Source organism: Electrona antarctica (genome assembly GCF_951216825.1).
Source record: "Electrona antarctica genome assembly, chromosome: 4".
Lineage (NCBI taxonomy): Eukaryota > Metazoa > Chordata > Actinopteri > Myctophiformes > Myctophidae > Electrona > Electrona antarctica.
Genome location: NC_136809.1, coordinates 26,283,098 through 26,301,494, shown reverse-complemented (window position 1 = coordinate 26,301,494; position 18,397 = coordinate 26,283,098). Strand labels below are relative to the sequence as shown.

The 18,397-nt window shown below is 45.6% G+C and overlaps 1 protein-coding gene across 6 annotated transcripts in view; it reads left to right on the top strand.

The window, feature by feature from the left end:
* The window catches only part of znf827 (zinc finger protein 827), a 123,746-nt gene that overhangs the window by 39,306 nt on the left and 66,043 nt on the right, over positions 1-18,397 (top strand). The gene's annotated exons all lie outside the window — the stretch shown is intronic.

Below are 18,397 nucleotides of genomic sequence, written 5' to 3'. Positions count from 1 at the left end.
GGCTATGGCTGCCAGTCTTCCATTTAATGCTGCGTAATTAGATTGAGATCAGGAGTGAGGGGGTGGTGGGTGTGAGGGGTGCAGTATGAGGGGGGAGGAAGAAAAAAATAACCTGGGAACATTAGATTAATTAAAAATGTATGCATAATTCATAATTAAAAAGGAATTCATAATTTGAAATGATTAGCGCCCCTGGCACCACCATCCTGTGACCCCCGGTAGGATGCGCAAGGGAGGGAGAGGAGAGGGGCTCGTGCAGGGTACCAGGTACTCCCTTCGGTTACCTCCCCCTCCATCTCCACAGCTCCACATATAGACTCCCCTTTCCCCACCTCCCCTTTCCCCACCCCATTGCCCTCTGGGTGCCACTAGCACCACACTCCCAGACTGCACAATCAAGCCTGGGCATAGCCAACTCCCCGTGGATGCACCACGACAGCTCCCCCACAATGTCAGCCCAGTGTCAAGTGGCGGACATCTTAGTTGGGCAGTTGTCGAGAGAGAGAGAGAGAGAGAGAGAGAGAGAGAGAGAGAGACTCTTGTGGGGGTTTCCTACTGAACACTGTTACTGTCCTTGTTTTTTTTTAAACGTTGCTTTCATTGTTGTTGAGGAAAAAACAGAGATATAGCACCTTAAAGAAGGCTGTCCCTCAGATCATATTGGGATGAATTGGTCCGGCCAGACGGGAGTCTGGAAAATGGAGAGAAGGAAAGGCGGAGAGGGAGGGAAGGGGAGAGAGGGGGAGAGTAAGTTCCTCCCGGGAGCTCTGGACTCCATTTCTTTTGACCTCCCTGCCAACCCAGATAGAGTGTGTACACGAGTAGCTCATCCCTCCTGCTCTTACACCGCTGCCTCCCTGCCTCAATTCCAGAGGGGGAGAGGAACCGGGATGGAGGGAGGAGGAGCAAGGGAACAAGGAGGAAGGAGAGGAAGAGAGAGGGAAGCGAAAGAAAGGGAGAGAAAGACAGGAGGGAGTGAGGAAGAGATGTGGGGGCATAAAAAGCTGGCATGCAAGATATAAAGAAGAGCCAGATAAAGTGACAGCAAGCAAGAGAGATGGAGAAAGAGATGGCGGGTGAGAGAGAGAGGGAGAGGAGGAGGAGGAGGAGGAGGCGGCGGCAGCAGCTCAGGAGTTGTCTGTAGTTCTCTGGGCACGTCCATAGCCGCTGAACTCTCCCTGACCTCTGACATAATAAGCATATCATTTTTTTGGTTTCTTTTTCCTCTGGGTGCCACAGACCAATCCCTTTTGATTTTTCACGCTCGCACGCTGCCACAACCATCAGCCGTACAGTGTGATCCACATTTCTGATGCAGAGATGAAAGCCAGCCGCTGTGGTGCTTTTGAAATGCACAAAACCCCTTGTGCCCGCCAGACCCCCAGTTCTAATAATGACAGCGCAGTGCGACAATACCCCACCCTGTCTCCATCCCTGTCCCCACCCCTCCACCGCTAACCCCACCATGGGGACACGGGGTGAACGAGCATGACCCCCCCCACCCCAGCCCTCCCCCCGACCGGGTGTGAATAATTGGCGCGCAGGGGGTTGTGGGAAATGCGGTGTCTGTCACAATGTCTCAGTACTTGTCTTATTTATCCAGCCCTGGGAGAGAGGCTTGAGTGTGACTTCATACTGCTCTGAAACAATCAAGGTTCAAGGTTTATTTAGTGTCCCCGAAGGGCAAATTGGGTTGCAGCTTAAACAGTACATTAAACAATGAAACAGTACAAATAAAACATAACAGTTCACATGGCAGATACCAAAGTACAAAAGTGCACATAACCATTAAAGTGCAGGCGTTAAAGTGCTATGCGATAGGTGTACGTTGGCCATAGAAATATGTCTGTTTTTACTCTGTAAAGCTCCCCCCTTCGTTCCGGACAAAAACCGTGAGACATATTTTTGCTTGCTTATCTCGCTCAGATTACGATATAAGTCGCTGATGATCGCTTTTTTAAAGATATCTTTAAGGTGTTCTTTATTAGATGGCACCATGCAGGGCACTGGAAACAGGAAGTGCATGTGACAAAGGTCATGAGACATATTTGAAGCCATTACATCATGGCTGCGTCCGAATTCATTCCCTATGCCCCATATAGTGCACTACTTTAGACGAGTGGATCTACCCCATAATGCATTGCGCAGGCTCGCTCTTCACTACTCCCCATATAGGGAGTAGTGTCCGAAATCATCACTATTATAGTCCACTAGGTCTGGATCCCCATATGGGGAGTAGGGAGTAGGGAACGACCCTATGCATTCAGACGCAGCCCATGACTAGGTCAATACTGATGGTATCCAGAGCTACTGCAGGATGTGTAATGTAGTGACTGAGTAACAGGTCTCACTACAAGCAACAGAATTTCAAATGTGAATTTACTGTAATTACATATTCAATTTGCCACCACCCTATCCTTGTAGAAGGGAAGGGACCCAACCTCCCATGCATTATCTTTGTGATGATCACAGTGCCGAATGTACTTCTGTGCTGTAGTTTTTTTTTTAAATCATTTTTTTAGCCCCATCCATCAGTTAACATATTACAGCTTCAGCTGCCTTGGCCTCACAGCCTCCTCCTCTTTCATTCAGAATATCGTACATCTAATCTGCATGTCGTCCTGCTTTCCCGCTCCGCATGAGCGGCCGCCGGCAATGCCTTCTGTAGCTTGACCCTTGGTCCATACATCCCTGCTGCAGCCGTCAGTATCACTGCCCACCGTCCGGCACACTGTCAGCCATTGTCGGCCGCTCAACCTGCCCCCGCGCAGGCCCTCTGTCTTTCTCTCTCTCTCTCGCTCTCTCTCTCTCTCTCTTTCTATCTATCTCTCTCGTTTTTTTCCTCTCCCTCTCTCTCCCGGAGAAAACAGCAGCCAATTGTTAGAGGGGGAGCAGGCCGGCGTGACAGAGGTGGAAAGCTAATGAAGTTATTTGACGGCAGCCCTGGCCACAGAGCGAGAGGTGAGGCGCAGTGGACAAGCGCCTGGCAGCGAGACGGATGAGGCGAGAGGGAGAAGCGTGGCCGGAGAGCAGAGGTAGCGAGAGACACCAAGACCGCAGGAGAGGAGGGTAGCAAAAGACAGAGAGATGCGAATACAGAGGAGAGGGAGAAAGAGGGAAAAGAGCAGAAGAAGACAAGAGGGAAAGAGAGAGTGTGTAGGATGAGGTATGGGAGAGGCATCGGTCGCTGCTGGCAGGTGTCAGCAGAGCATGAAAACATGGAGACAAGCTGATAGCAATGTCAGCCCTGGTCCCAGAAACCAAGCCCCCTCACTCTGCCATCCTGCACCCAGGGAGCTGACACTGGTCCTAGAGACTCACATCCACTCCAGTTCTGGGAAAGCTCACAGTCGGAGATGCCCAGTTACCCAAAGATGCCCGTTTCCTGATTGTACAGCGATTGCATACGGAAATACTCTTGACGGGAAGAACATTTGCTCTGCCGATATAATCGGCAGAAGTGTCAACGCTCGAAGCGTTGGTTTGAAGGCCAAACTTTGCCATGTTGCTAATTTAGCGCAGGTTTTTTATTTCTTTGTCGGGATAGCGCTGCCTGCCCCGAGAAATAAAAAACTTGCCCCATGGATTAGGCTACTAAATAATTCAGTGGTCTCAGTAACATAGATTCGGGAGTGGAAATATGCTCTATTTATAGTGACAATCCAAAAGGTCAGTGGAGTGGAGTGACTTTGTGTGTGTCAAGTGCACGTCCCAGGGTTGTCTGTGATTCTGTGAGGACACGGAATAGGAATGTGTGAATGTAAGTGAGTGCAGGGTTGTATTATTCGCTAGTAGTTTATTATGCCCAGTGTTTGATTTGTGTGCAGTATGGTGCATGTACAGTATGATATAGTGTACACTAGGGCTGTAAATCTTCTAATTTGAGTCATGATTCTTTTTTCCCCCGATTCAAAACGATGGCGACTATGACCCCTTTTCCACCGGTTGGTTCCCAATGGGAACCGGTTCAGTTCTTTTTGGTTCTTAGTCCATGAGCCAGAGCTCCAAAATTGGAACGTTAATTATGAACTATACCTATTTTAAATTGTTTATAGGATCAATATAAGTAAATTAATATATGATAACCCTTCCACCGTAGTAGCTTTTTCATATTTTCTATTTTTTGCATATTTTCCTATATAATGCCTCATTTGCATAGTTACATTTGTAAAATTTGTAATACAATAAATCATTGTCTTCGTGTAAGCAATCAACTGGGGAAGTTTCACTGTGATAACAATCTAATATAGGTATGGTTTTGCCCGCTCAATTCAGAATTAACGTTCCAATTTTGGACCTCAGGCTCCTGGACTAAGAACCAATCGGTGGAAAAGGGGTCAAAGTGTAGCCTAGTTATTAACACAATCCCTCATGCCACACGAGCGGGATCGTGAGGCCAGTGCCAGTCAAATGCACGAAATACCAAAGTATAAGAAGAGATCCTCTGCAACCAGGAACCACACACAGTGTAGGCAGGAGGAGTTTTGGACCGCGTGATGTAAGAACAGAGAATAATAACCTTCCAAAAACTGGATTTTGGCTCATTTTGAGCAGAAAAAGGAGTAATAAGCATGTGTGCGCGCACGGCTGATCCACGTAGGCTGTCTAACATGTGAGTAAAAGACAAAAAAGCATATTTTTAATTACCGGATTACCGGATTAAATTACATTTTTACGTTCTGGCACAGGCAGGGGGTGGCGAACAGAACGGAATCTCACGTTCCTGGCATTTAATCAGTTCATCAGGCATTTAACCTGGCATTTAACAGCTCAAACAAGAAATTATATAATACTAGAGACGGTCGCTTATTAAAAGAAATCAATGTATCTTGGATTAGGTGTCGTTCTATTTGATGCATTGGTAACATTAACGAGCGCCAACAAGTGTCAGCTGGACAGTCACACACACACACACACACACACACACACACACACACACACACACACACACACACACACACACACACACACACAACCCTCACCTGTGCTGAACTGAAAGGGAATGCAGTTGTATTGGTGTACTGTGATAGTGGTAAGGACAACTTTGGTTTAAGTTATTAGAGAAAGTAAAAGGTGAGTGTTGTTTTATTTTCTTTCTTTCGTTTGATTTCAGCTATTTTTTTACAGGGGGGTGGGGCATTCGATCAAGTGGCTAAATATGTAAATAACATACACCACTAGACCCCAGGAAATTACATCTGGCCGCAAGAGATTGTGGGGTCTATTGAATGTGAAGGAGGAAGTGACAAACTAATGATTGAGCCTATGACACACAGTGTGGCAGCCCCCAACGTTCCAGGTGTTCCTGTGTTGACACACAGAAAATAACTACTGTGGCCAGATGTAATTTCCTGGGGTCTAGTAGGACTATGGTAAATAACAATAAAGAAATCACCCTACATTTTTCTAAAAAAATACATATTTATTTAGCCACTTGTTCGAATGCCCCCACCCTGTCAAAAATAGCTAAAAACGCTAAAACGAAAAAGCAGCAAATGAAAGCAATTTAACACTCACCTTTTACTTTCTCTAATAACAACCTAAAACATGAACCTTGGTTGAAAAAAACTAAAGTTGTCCTTTAAGCTTACATTTCATATCACACACACCATAGAGTAAGAACTCCTGTAAATCAATTGTTGAAAATTGTGAATCGATTTTGAATCGTTGATAATAAGAATCTCAAAACACTTTTTTCCAACACTTTGTAACTACCACTTTGTAACTACCAGTCCATTTGGTTATTTGCACACCCTCAGAGTTAAATTAACACTGATGATTTTACTGTGTACATATGAGAGAATAAGGGACAGTGTATGCATGTATTTCACCCTCTGTGTGCAGTGCACACATACTGTAGGTGTTGGGTTAATCTCTGGGAATTTAAATGTGGGCATGTATTTGCGTAGCTTGTCTCAGCAAAATGCATCTGTACTTTCTTGGTGTGTGTGTGCGCGCGTGTGCACGCTGGGCGGCGCGCGACCGGCCGAGTGCTCTGTCCCCGTGTGATCCGACATGGCCGAACACGCTTCTAATTAGAGGACGTCCTTCCAGGTGCTGACCAGGTTATACTTAGTCTGCCCGCTGACATCTGACGGCCTGACATTTCCAGCTGGTGCCACATACGACCCCCGCGCCACTGCCCCTTAACTTGAAGGTCACTGCCCTCCCCTCCCCTCACACCCTCCCCTCCCCCCCCGACTCCCCTCCACTGCCTCTAGCCCCTCCCTCCTCTCACCACCTTCTGCCACTGCTGCTCCACTCGCCCCTGTGAACTGGAAGCCAGCCTTCAGGGCACGGGTGGCTGAACCACCAACTCTCTCTCTCCCTACCAAGCCCAGCCCCCCCCCCCCCCCCCCCCCCTCTCCCTTCCTGCTCCTTGCACTCTTGAACCGGATCTAAGGATCCCCAGCGTGTGGTGTGGTACTGCAGTATTGTGGTGGTCAGACTCAGAACGCTGGCACCTGTCTGCCCTCCCCCTCCCCCAACCACCCTCACTGTGGTCCATCCAGCGTGTTTGCTCTGCATGGGTGGTCAAACCACCCCTCTATATAGCACCTCCCCCACCTCTCCATTTCTTCTCTTCACCCATACCACCCTTTGAACCAAGGTCCACTCTCCCCACCCCTGACACCGTGGCACCGCACGGGTGGTTACAAAAAACACCCTTGCTTATCACGCACACACAGACACACACACACAAACATACATACATACATGCACACCCCACACCCACACACCCTATCGTCCCCGGGCCCTCTCTGTCCCTCCGGCACGGATCATCATTAATCAGAGGGACCAGGGCTGGCGCAGATTGATGATGTGGGCAGGGGGGCGTCAGGCCCCGTGGAGGCATGAGATGTTAGGTGTGACGGCAGGGTGAGGAGGGGAGGAGATCTCTCTGCCAGGGCCGGAGGAGACCGGACAGCGGTCGGCCCCAAGAGTGATAGCCTGCTCTCTCTGTCTGTTTTAGGTGTGTGTGTGTGTGTGTGTGTGTGTGTGTGTGTGTGTGTGTGTGTGTGTGTGTGTGTGTGTGTGTGTGTGTGTGTGTGTGTGTGTGTGTGTGTGTGTGTGTGTGTGTGTGTGTGTGTGTGTGTGTGTGTGTGTGTGTGTGTGTGTGTGTGTGTGTGTGTGCGTGTGTGTGTGTGTGTGTGTGTGTGTGTGTGTGTGTGAAGATGGTTTGGGTAGACTGGGCACTACAGCTATGTCAGAGGTTGGACTTTGGCAGGTGTGTGTATTTTGGGATAATCCCTCTTTCATACTGTACCTGCAAAAGGTGTGTCTATAGATGGTTTGAATTGATGGTGTGTATGCATAGGCAAATGCTGTCATTTACATGCATATTTGTATGCTACAGGTGAATGTGTGTGGAGTTTTGGACATCTGATGCATTACCGTCATTGGTAGGCATTGCGAGTTTTTGCAAGCAAATCCATAACTGTATCTTGCTTTTCCCTTCTGCCCCAGGCTTTGCATAATAGGTGACCCAAAGCAGGTTGCCCATTGTAATTATGTGGATTTCATCCACAAAATCTGCCCTGGGCCGGGTGGCACCAGCGTGGCTCACTAGCACATCCCACCGATATCCCTGCAGCCATCACATGCTTTGATTGAAATTTTTATTTCACATTATACACAATACAAAAACTGTTACTTTGTGGACGAACCGTGATAACTGATAAAGCACTAAACTTGTTTACAACAGGGTAAACAGGTTTAGTGCTTTATCAGGGTCCAAAATTGCGGTCTGTCATTTAGATAGTCCGTGCCCATGCCACCAAGCTATGGTACACCTGCATCACCGCAAGCATCTCAGCTAGCAGTTGAGATTCTATGGTGTTGAAGAAGGCACTGGAGAAGACAAAGAACATGATCCTGACAGTGTTACCCTCCGTGTCCATACGGTTGGGGGCTTTATTCAGATGATGATGCCATTCTCAGCTCCCATGTCCACCTGGTATGCAAACTGTAGGCGGTCCAATCGCTCACTCACTAGTGGTCCAGTCGCTCTGTGATATTAGGGTGACTGGCGTGTGGTCATTAGGATGACATGTCTTTAGGGACCGGTCCAGGAGTCTTCCCCAGCCTAAGGGAGAGGTTGAAGTGGTCCCTGAACATTCCCTCGGCACCCGAGAGCCAACGTCGTCCCGTCCCGCCACTTTCCTGGTGTTGGTCTGGGCAAGCTGGCTGGTCCCGATGTTGCCTGGCACAGCCCCCGAGTGGCAGCTACGGGTTCTGCAGGCCGATGTCGCCTGGCACAGCCCCCGAGTGGCAGCTACTGGTTCTGCAGGCCGATGTCGCCTGGCACAGCCCACGAGGGGCAGCTACTGGTTCTGCAGGCCGTCAGCTCGGCTGCTGAGAGGCCGAGTCTTGTCCCACTTGTATTATTCTTTGTAATTAAACTGGAAGTCTCTTTTAAACTATGTTATACAAGATTGGACTCTCTTCTCGTTGACCCCACCCACAGCTGCAAGAAAACGCTACGGCTAGACTGCACAGATGAGAAGGGTGAATTGGAAAGGTCTAAAATCTATCTATTGACTTGACTAAAATATCTGTGTATTGACAAAAAGTAAACACACCCACACACAAAAACACAAAGGCTGAATGCATTAGAAACCTGGTTCATTTCCCATGGTGTTGGGCTGCTGTATATTTTTAACTGTCGGAATCTTTAATGTGTGGAGCTAAAGCCTAAACTTTAAACTTTATAGAGATGTATATTGTTGCTTACTTGCTTGTTTAAACGCAATGCCAAGCTTGGTGAGAAACGAATCCAGGACGCCACGGATCCCTCTGTTCTTTTCTTGACTGCTATTGGAAGTTGCCCTGTCCAATTATTAATTATTCATCAGGAGGCAGATTAGAAGTGGCCCAGTTTCCGCAGCAGATGACTTTATAGTGCAGCGATCTGGGGGACAGCTTTACTCCCGCTGACCTACTGTAGGCCACACACTGTCCAGAGAGAGCACATACTAGCACTTCACTTGTTCATTTTCTCTGCAAGTAGGACTGTGCAGTTATTTGCTAAACACGTTTACGTAGAAGTATGCATGGATGCACAGTTGCACACTAAGCAAGCAGTAGTTGTAGCAGACAGTAGCAACGTTAGAAGTAGTAACTAGTAATAGTGATGGTAGCATGGGCGTCAACATAAAACAATGGAAAATAAATAAATAAGCAAAATCGTCTTTTACCCTTCAGGAAAAGAGATTTCAAAATGAAATTCAATCCATCATAACACAAAAGAAGGAAGAAAAAAATGAATTAAGTCTCAAACTGATTATCAATTCAGGAAAATGCTTTATCAGCATAATAATTCTTACATCCCCCCAAGCATCAGTATAACACATGGCAATCATCCAGACATTTTGGGACATCATATCAACCCCCCTCCCCCCTCCCCCTCCCACAGGCTCGTCGTTCAGTGTGGCAGATACTGTAGCTCCATAATTTGCAACCAGGGCAGATGTGTCAGATAGTTATAATTTTCTATGGAAGCACAGAAATTATTTAATGTTAGCAGGCTTGATAAAGTGTCAGACAAAAAGAGAGAGAGAGATCGAGACCGACCCACCCACCCACCTTGCCTCATAGACATAGGTCATGTCTATGAATGTAGATGAATTTCTACCCGATCAGCAACAAAAGAGGACTTTTAGTTGGGAATAAAGTGTACAAGATAAATGGGAGACAGGAGGGGAAGGGGTGTGTAGCTGATGGTGGATGCCCTGCAGACCTCAGACCTGGACACAGCTAGTGTCCATGAGGTCCTGCCATCTGTGCTGTTCAATGGTGATTCTGTCATGCTTTCCACAGTAGGACTGATAAGAACGACGTGAAACCTACCCCTTTACCTGGTCCATATGCATTCGCTTGCATGTGCTGTATGTGTAGCCCTGGAACATGCAGCAACTTCAGCCTGTTTTGCGTGGCTGCTACATTTACAGAGCAAAACGTCTAAATAAACATTCAGAATTCAAATATAAAGCGCTCACCAATCTGCCACGGATGTTAGAATTTTGCTGGGTCGGTTATTAGCACCCGTGCATTCCGTGTTCAATAAAAATATTTTTTGTCCGATAGTCGGCAAGTTTTTCCTTGTTTTCCCTTGCATTTCCTCCTTCAACTGTGCCCCGGCGCCGCCCTGTCGGTTGTCACGTGCATTTGAAGAATGTATTGAATGAAAAGTATAGCCTCGGTACCCAGTCTTTTATTTTCATTTGCATTCCGCTCAAAAATGAAAGCCTGGGGAAACGCAGTGATCCCGGCTGCTCCCGCCACTCGTGAAGTACAAGCGTCATGTGAACCATGGCTAGTGTGGTATCAACATTGTGCCAGTGCCTCTTTGAAAGCAGTGCTTGGAAATGATTAAAAGTTTGCACGTCTGCTAACGCATGCTTTCTGACCATTCCCGCAGAGATTCTAATCACTCCAAACTGCAACACTGTTTTCTATTGAAATCTGTCCGCTCCCATCCCACACAAATGTTAAATGCCATATGATTCGGTATGTAGAGCAGACATTTATATTCCTAGCAATGCTGTGTGCCTTCATTTAAAACTGAAGGCGGGTCTCTCACACCTACTTTGCTGTTTCAGCAAAGTAGGTGTCTGTGAACGCACCTATCTATTATTTCTACAGCTGACGTTAACACAATCAGCGCCGGGATTTCTTTCAAAATAGAAGCTCGGGGTGCCAGGAAGATATGGCCGCTTTTACTCTGTAAGCCCCCCCCCCTTCCGTTCCGGACAAAAACGGGGAGACATATTGTTGCTTGCTTACCTCGCTAAGATTACGATAAAGTCGCTGATGATTGCTCGCTTCATATTTTGAACGAGAGGCATGTTGAAGTCAGAAATGAAGAGCTTAGTATATCCATCTGGTCAAAACCACGGAGAGCTCCTTAGATTACGCGTGGCGAGTCTTTCTTTGTGAATGGTAAACGTGGAAGTGAACGACAACGCGCATGTGCGAAAGAGCAAGGAGTATGGTGCGGAAGGAGAGGCCAACTTAAAAATAAATAAAAAAAGATTCTATATTTAATTTAATATTTTTCTCTCGTTCGATATCAATGAAAATGCGCACGTCCTAGCAACCCGTCGGTTGTATTAGTTATGACGTTCCCACACTTTGTACGGTCTAAATGGGTTAATAGGGCTAATAGTCTGTGTAGCTGTGAGTATGTACTGTAGATATTTATACTAACTACAATTTGTTGCACTTGTGACAAACCTGCCAAGCAGATAATTCAACTTCTGTAATTTGTAATTCTTAAGCACATTTGGTTGTCTTCATAGGCTTTTAACGACAAGTTAAAGCGGCTGGTATCGATGAATCGCCACACTCATAAAACAGACCGTGTTTCTGCTGTGGCACATTGTACATGCATGAAGAACACGGTGGTCCAAAAAACCTTTTTTGGGCTTCCTCCTCACGGAGGACACAGGCTTGGGCGCCAACCCATACTGCTCCCGGGTGCCATAAAATATAAAGGCACATTCAAATACTAGAGGTTCGGGCCACTGTGCGACCCTCACATCTACGTCGCACCGCCCATCAGACCGATATTCCCAATTTGTCCATACAAGACCCGTAGCCCGTTGGCTACCGGCCTACTTGGGAACGATGCAAGTTGGGATACCTAGTATGCAATACCCGTTGTCATAACACCCGTTTTAACCGTCTGTGTCCCTTTTTATGCCCATTTAAATGATATAATGGAGATCTCTGTGTCTGTCTGCCTGTGTCTGAAGAGTTCAAACTGACTGTGAAAAGTGCACTGGATAAGTAATCAAATGGCATGTGTGGGGTTGCAATGGCAATCAATTGGCTGAGGCAAAGGTGAGGGGACTGAGGCTCATTAGGTCCACTGGCAGAACCTGACCAGAGCCTTTTGTGTCGGTTCTGGACAACTGTATATCCGACCTACTCAAGACTGGGCACTGCACTTCCTGTGGTGGTGTGGAACGCGTGTGTCAAATTTGAAGTTGGTCGGGCGAACGGTTCTCGAGTTAGGTGGATTACAGACGTACACACAGCACATCATTAATGGACAATTCTGAAGGATATACTGTTGAGAAATATTTTTTTGTACCTTGAAAGATGTCTATTAGTTTATTTGACAAGTTTGACAACACAAATGTGTGCTCTTTATTTTCTTTTAGCACACCACAAGGAATGTGTTGGTGTGGATAAACGTGACTCTTAGGCTATAACTGATTTATTTTTATTTAAGCAAATAACGGAAATATTAAAATAATATAAAAGTCAACAAACAAATGGAACTATTTAAAAATAGCCACACATTGTGCTCTGTGAAATGACACATAGGCCTACATACAGTGTATGTTCCACAACAGGATTTCTCTTTCAATATAAGAAGCCTTTATCAGCCTACACTAGGCTACATCTAATCAATAATGTAAAATAATAAATTAGCAAATGCACATTGCACATGGTTTAAACAAATGAATGGCATTGACCAAATAACTGACATCTCGTCTTCAAAATACTTCCCATTCTATTTCTCAACCATGACATGTTTTGGGAGAGGAAAACAAGTTTATTCTTTTAAGAAGTGAACTTCAGGTTTTAACAATAAAGCCAGCCTTTGTGTGTCAACCTTTGTTTGGTCCAGCAAGTATGTCTTCATTTCACTCTGAATTGGTCCCTCTTCTTGTTGTTGTTGTTCTGTTTTCTTTTGCATTGGATCCTGCACATTGTCCTGACTGAGCCATGATCTGTGCCAGATTTGCCACCCTTTCATATGACTCGTCACATTTGCCCTCCTCCAACAATTGTATTTTTTACACATGACAAGTACTGCGGCTGGGCTTGCACACAGATACTGCTTTGAAGGTGTCTCCCAAGTAGCTCCCATCTCCTGTCAAACCCTGCAGCTTCACCTTCAATGCTTTGGTGGCTGCACTGTCATCCTTTTGCACATGCCATATTTTCATATTTGGTTATCATCGGGAGACAGACTATGAAGCATTCATTTCTTGACAATACTCATTTCTTGACGATACTCATTCTGAGCTGAACTGAAAGCATGTCCCCCTGCAATTCTCCAGCATGTGGAACGTGCAGTTCCCGTGATTTGACACATCTTGGGTTAGTTTGTGGTCAATCGCTTTCTGTAGGAGTTGCTTTTCTATACAAGTGCTGCAGTGGCCTTGACACTTTTTTTTTTTAAATAAATGGTGGACCAGCAGTCTAGCAGCTGCTTTGGTACCACAGACCGCTACTCTTTTAGGGCAGCGTTACTATACTGTAGTGTACATTTGCATAGTGTGCCCAGCACAACGAGCCCCTCATACTCTTCCCCAAGATGGATCATCATTGACGTTCAAACAGAGAATCATGTTTGAAGCCTTATCGTGCACGACAGCCACCCACCTCCCTCCTGGAATGTCGTATGCGTCCATGATTTCATTGAGATGTTTTCCACAGAGTTACTCTCAGTCATCTCTTTCATTTCCAGAATGCATGTGACTCAAGTCGCCAGTCATCAGTGATTAAATGGGCAGCAACTGTCAATGACATGTCATGTAAGCTTCCATTTTCTGTGATGTTCAGATGTCGGTTTGTGAAACTTAATTTAATTTGCTCCATAATTACCTCTTGTTTTATCATATTTTGCCATTCATGTGTGTATAACCGTGTCTCGGTTGGGAACAATGTAGCACAATGTAGCTGCCTAAATTCCACACCCTTTACAATGTTGAGAGGCCTCATATTTAGTGCAATGAAATCTACAATGCTGTCATTGTAATTGCTTGTTTACATGTCTCTCTGAGCAGGGACCTCAAATCCAGTGTTTTCTGTGTTACTTTTGGAGATCCCGATGTAATATCATATTCACTGCTCATCGGATGGGTCTAGCAGAGATATGTTTTAAATTAGACTTGTTATATTACATTAATAGTCATTTTAGACATACCTGTATGATATTAAGCTAATGTAATTTATAATCTTGTGCATAAATACTAGTTTGATTAAATTAGTTTTTGATCCTGCGCTCATCCCACGATGATGATGAGTGCCTGCTCCTACACACCGTAAAGTAAAAGTATCCCAAACCTGCAACATTTGCGTTGGGTCTCGCTGGACCTGTGGGAAACAACCCCATTGTAGTTCTCTAGCTTGACATCAGCGGTCACAATTCTTGACAATCAGTCACTCAAATAATAGCTCGGAAAGAATAGCTCATTTGGTCAAAGTTGGACAACGCACGTTGTTTTCTTGTCAATTACCATTTGTTAAGGATTTGTATTGTAATCGGATGCACAAGGAAGATCAATACTAATTCCCCCTTGCTGGTATATTGAACTCAAAAACATCTCTGGCCCTGTGCTGAATGCAGGGTTAAGAAACACATCTCTGGCCCTGTGCTGCATCCAGGGTTAAGAAACACACATCTCTGGCCCTGTGCTCCATGCAGGGTTAAGAAACACACATCTCTGACCCTGTGCTCCATGCAGGGTTAAGACACACACATCTCTGGCCCTGTGCTGCTCCATGCAGGGTTAAGAAACACACATCTCTGGCCCTGTGCTCCATGCAGGGTTAAGAAACACACATCTCTGGCCCTGTGCTCCATGCAGGGTTAAGAAACACACATCTCTGGTCCTGTGCTCCATGCAGGGTTAAGAAACACACATCTCTGGTCCTGGTTAAGAAACACACATCTCTGGCCCTGTGCTCCATGCAGGGTTAAGAAACACACATCTCTGGTCCTGGTTAAGAAACACACATCTCTGGTCCTGGTTAAGAAACACACATCTCTGGTCCTGTGCTCCATGCAGGGTTAAGAAACACACATCTCTGGTCCTGGTTAAGAAACACACATCTCTGGCCCTGTGCTCCATGCAGGGTTAAGAAACACACATCTCTGGCCCTGTGCTGCATGCAGGGTTAACACATTTTGTGCCCAAGACGTCTGTGGACGTCTTGGGTATTACCGCACGTGCATAGCCCAAGACGTCTGTGGACGTCTTTGAATTTCTTTTATTTTTTTTTATTAAAAAAAATCAAAACAATGATTTTTTTTTTTTTTTTAATACGTGGTGCCAAAGTTTGTGTTTTCGCCATTGAGAATGCATTTGGCGTTTAAATTAAATAACTCAGAAACTATAAAACATTTCAAAGTAAAAAGTTCCAGCATGTGTCTCCACAGTCAGCTGAATTATAAAAAATGTGAATGGATTTTCTAGGTGAAAGTGATTTTTGGGCAGTTTTGCGTGGGCTCTCAATGTGTTGTTAAGAAACAAACATCTCTGGCCCTGTGCTGCGTGCAGGGTTAAGAAACACACATCTCTGGCCCTGTGCTGCGTGCAGGGTTAAGAAACACACATCTCTGGCCCTGTGCTGCGTGCAGGGTTAAGAAACACACATCTCTGGCCCTGTGCTCCATGCAGGGTTAAGAAACACACATCTCTGGCCCTGTGCTCCATGCAGGGTTAAGAAACACACATCTCTGGCCCTGTGCTCCATGCAGGGTTAAGAAACACACATCTCTGGCCCTGTGCTCCATGCAGGGTTAAGAAACACATCTCTGGCCCTGTGCTGCATGAGGGGTTAAGAAACACACATCTCTGGCCCTGTGCTACTTGCAGGGTTAAGAAACACACATCTCTGGCCCTGTGCTCCATGCAGGGTTAAGAAACACACATCTCTGGCCCTGTGCTACTTGCAGGGTTAAGAAACACACATCTCTGGCCCTGTGCTCCATGCAGGGTTAAGAAACACACATCTCTGGCCCTGTGCTGCATGCAGGGTTAAGAAACACACATCTCTGGCCCTGTGCTCCATGCAGGGTTAAGAAACACACATCTCTGGCCCTGTGCTCCATGCAGGGTTAAGAAACACACATCTCTGGCCCTGTGCTCCATGCAGGGTTAAGAAACACACATCTCTGGCCCTGTGCTCCATGCAGGGTTAAGAAACACACATCTCTGGCCCTGTGCTCCATGCAGGGTTAAGAAACACACATCTCTGGCCCTGTGCTCCATGCAGGGTTAAGAAACACACATCTCTGGCCCTGTGCTCCATGAGGGGTTAAGAAACACACATCTCTGGCCCTGTGCTCCATGCAGGGTTAAGAAACACACATCTCTGGCCCTGTGCTCCATGCAGGGTTAAGAAACACACATCTCTGGCCCTGTGCTCCATGCAGGGTTAAGAAACACACATCTCTGGCCCTGTGCTCCATGCAGGGTTAAGAAACACACATCTCTGGCCCTGTGCTCCATGAGGGGTTAAGAAACACACATCTCTGGCCCTGTGCTCCATGCAGGGTTAAGAAACACACATCTCTGGCCCTGTGCTCCATGCAGGGTTAAGAAACACACATCTCTGGCCCTGTGCTACATGCAGGGTTAAGAAACACACATCTCTGGCCCTGTGCTGCAGGGTTAAGAAACACACTGCATGCAGGGTTAAGAAACACACATCTCTGGCCCTGTGCTCCATGCAGGGTTAAGAAACACACATCTCTGGCCCTGTGCTGCAGGGTTAAGAAACACACATCTCTGGCCCTGTGCTGCATACAGGGTTAAGAAACACACATCTCTGGCCCTGTGCTGCATGCAGGGTTAAGAAACGCACTGCATGAGATTTTGAGCTTGAAAGGATCTAGAGCGGTTCCATGGTTTCCACGGCCCGTTGTTATTGCTGTGTTGAATTAAACAGTTATTACACAAACCCAAACATTATTTAAGCCACGTTCTTCTTCACGGCGTCTTCAGAGTTGACAGAGTTCTCAAAATGTCAAACCAATTTCATCCCGTCTTAGCCGTGACCCATTTCTGGCCCCTCTATCTCCTGCCCTTCTGCCTCCCCTATGCCAACCCTCTACCCGTACTACGTCTTAACATTTACCTTATAAGGCATTTAGCAGATGCTTTAATGAACAAACACGTGCAACTGTAGACCTGAATTCAGCTCCGAGATCAACAACATTACAAATAAATCATTTTTAAGAGGCACAGTGCCCAGACCATATTTCTGTGGCCAAAGTCATAATATGACTACAGAAATATGGTCTATGCTCCAGCTAATATTATTAGTCTGAGTGCAAGAATAGAGACGCAAGCTTTTAGGGGAGGGCAAAGGCATATTACTTAACACCACAGGAGGACCACAGTGGAAATAAGTCCTGGACATTATTGCGTTTTATCCTTGATTGTTTCTTAATTTCTTTTGCTCATTAGAAGAAAAGATTTGTGTAAACTTTTGTCATAATTAAAATTGTTCTCTATTGTAAGATTTGAATTATTCATTTGAAAATAGCAGATCTACAAACTCACAGCACTGAGACGAGATTTATAGTGGTTAAATTGATTTTGATGCTATATTCATTCATTATTTTGGCACAGTCAAGGACCCCACTTTGAGAACTACATAATCTGTATCATAAAATATAATAATTCCTTAATATGCATGGTTAATCTTTCACACTTCTTCCCATTGGGAAGGTGAAGTGAGGTGATGAAAGCATGAATTACCTTCTCAAGGTCAGAATATGATTATATTTTTGCTATATTTCTGAGTTGAAAAAACAGGATTGTACCATCTTCACTTGCTGATTAAATGATAGACTGGAGTCAAACATCATGTCTAGATTACAAGCTACACTTTTACGTTATTGGACAGGTTGCCAAGCGGGGATGGAATTTGGGGGGCCAAAGAGGAGGATTTCAGATTTAGAATCATTAAGCTGGAGGAAGTTCTGGGACATCGAGCAGTTGATGTCCGACAGACAAGTGAGGATCTGGGATATAAATTATATGTGCTGCCAGGTTTGAGGGGGATGCATAACTGAGAATCATCTGCGTAACAATGAAAGTTGATTTTATTTTTCGTATAATATGGCCAAGTGAGAGCATGTAACTGGAGAATAATAATGGGCCCAGGATTTATCCTTGCAGGACACCCGAGGTCAGGGGGATCTGAGAGGATCAGACAGGACTTTTCTGTCTGGATGTATGGGCTGTCAATCAGATAGGACTTTTCTGTTTGAATGTATGGGCTGTCAATCAGATAGGACTTTTCTTTCTGGATGTATGGGCTGTCAATCAGATAGGACTTTTCTGTTTGGATGTATGGGCTGTCAATCAGATAGGACTTTTCTTTCTGGATGTATGGGCTGTCAATCAGATAGGACTGGAACCACCCAAGTGCAACATAAAATGTCTTTTAGTTCTACTGGATCTCTTCTCCACTAGTCCCTCCCTAACATGTTAGTGCAGTTTTTTATCCTTTGATGAAATTGTCAACTTATTGTCATCGTAGCTTAGTTTTTATTTTGTCATGGCTTCCAGTTCCCACCGGATGTTGTGTGGGAGTTCAGACTGTTCCAGACCGTACTGAATAACTGCTAGCTTGCATAATG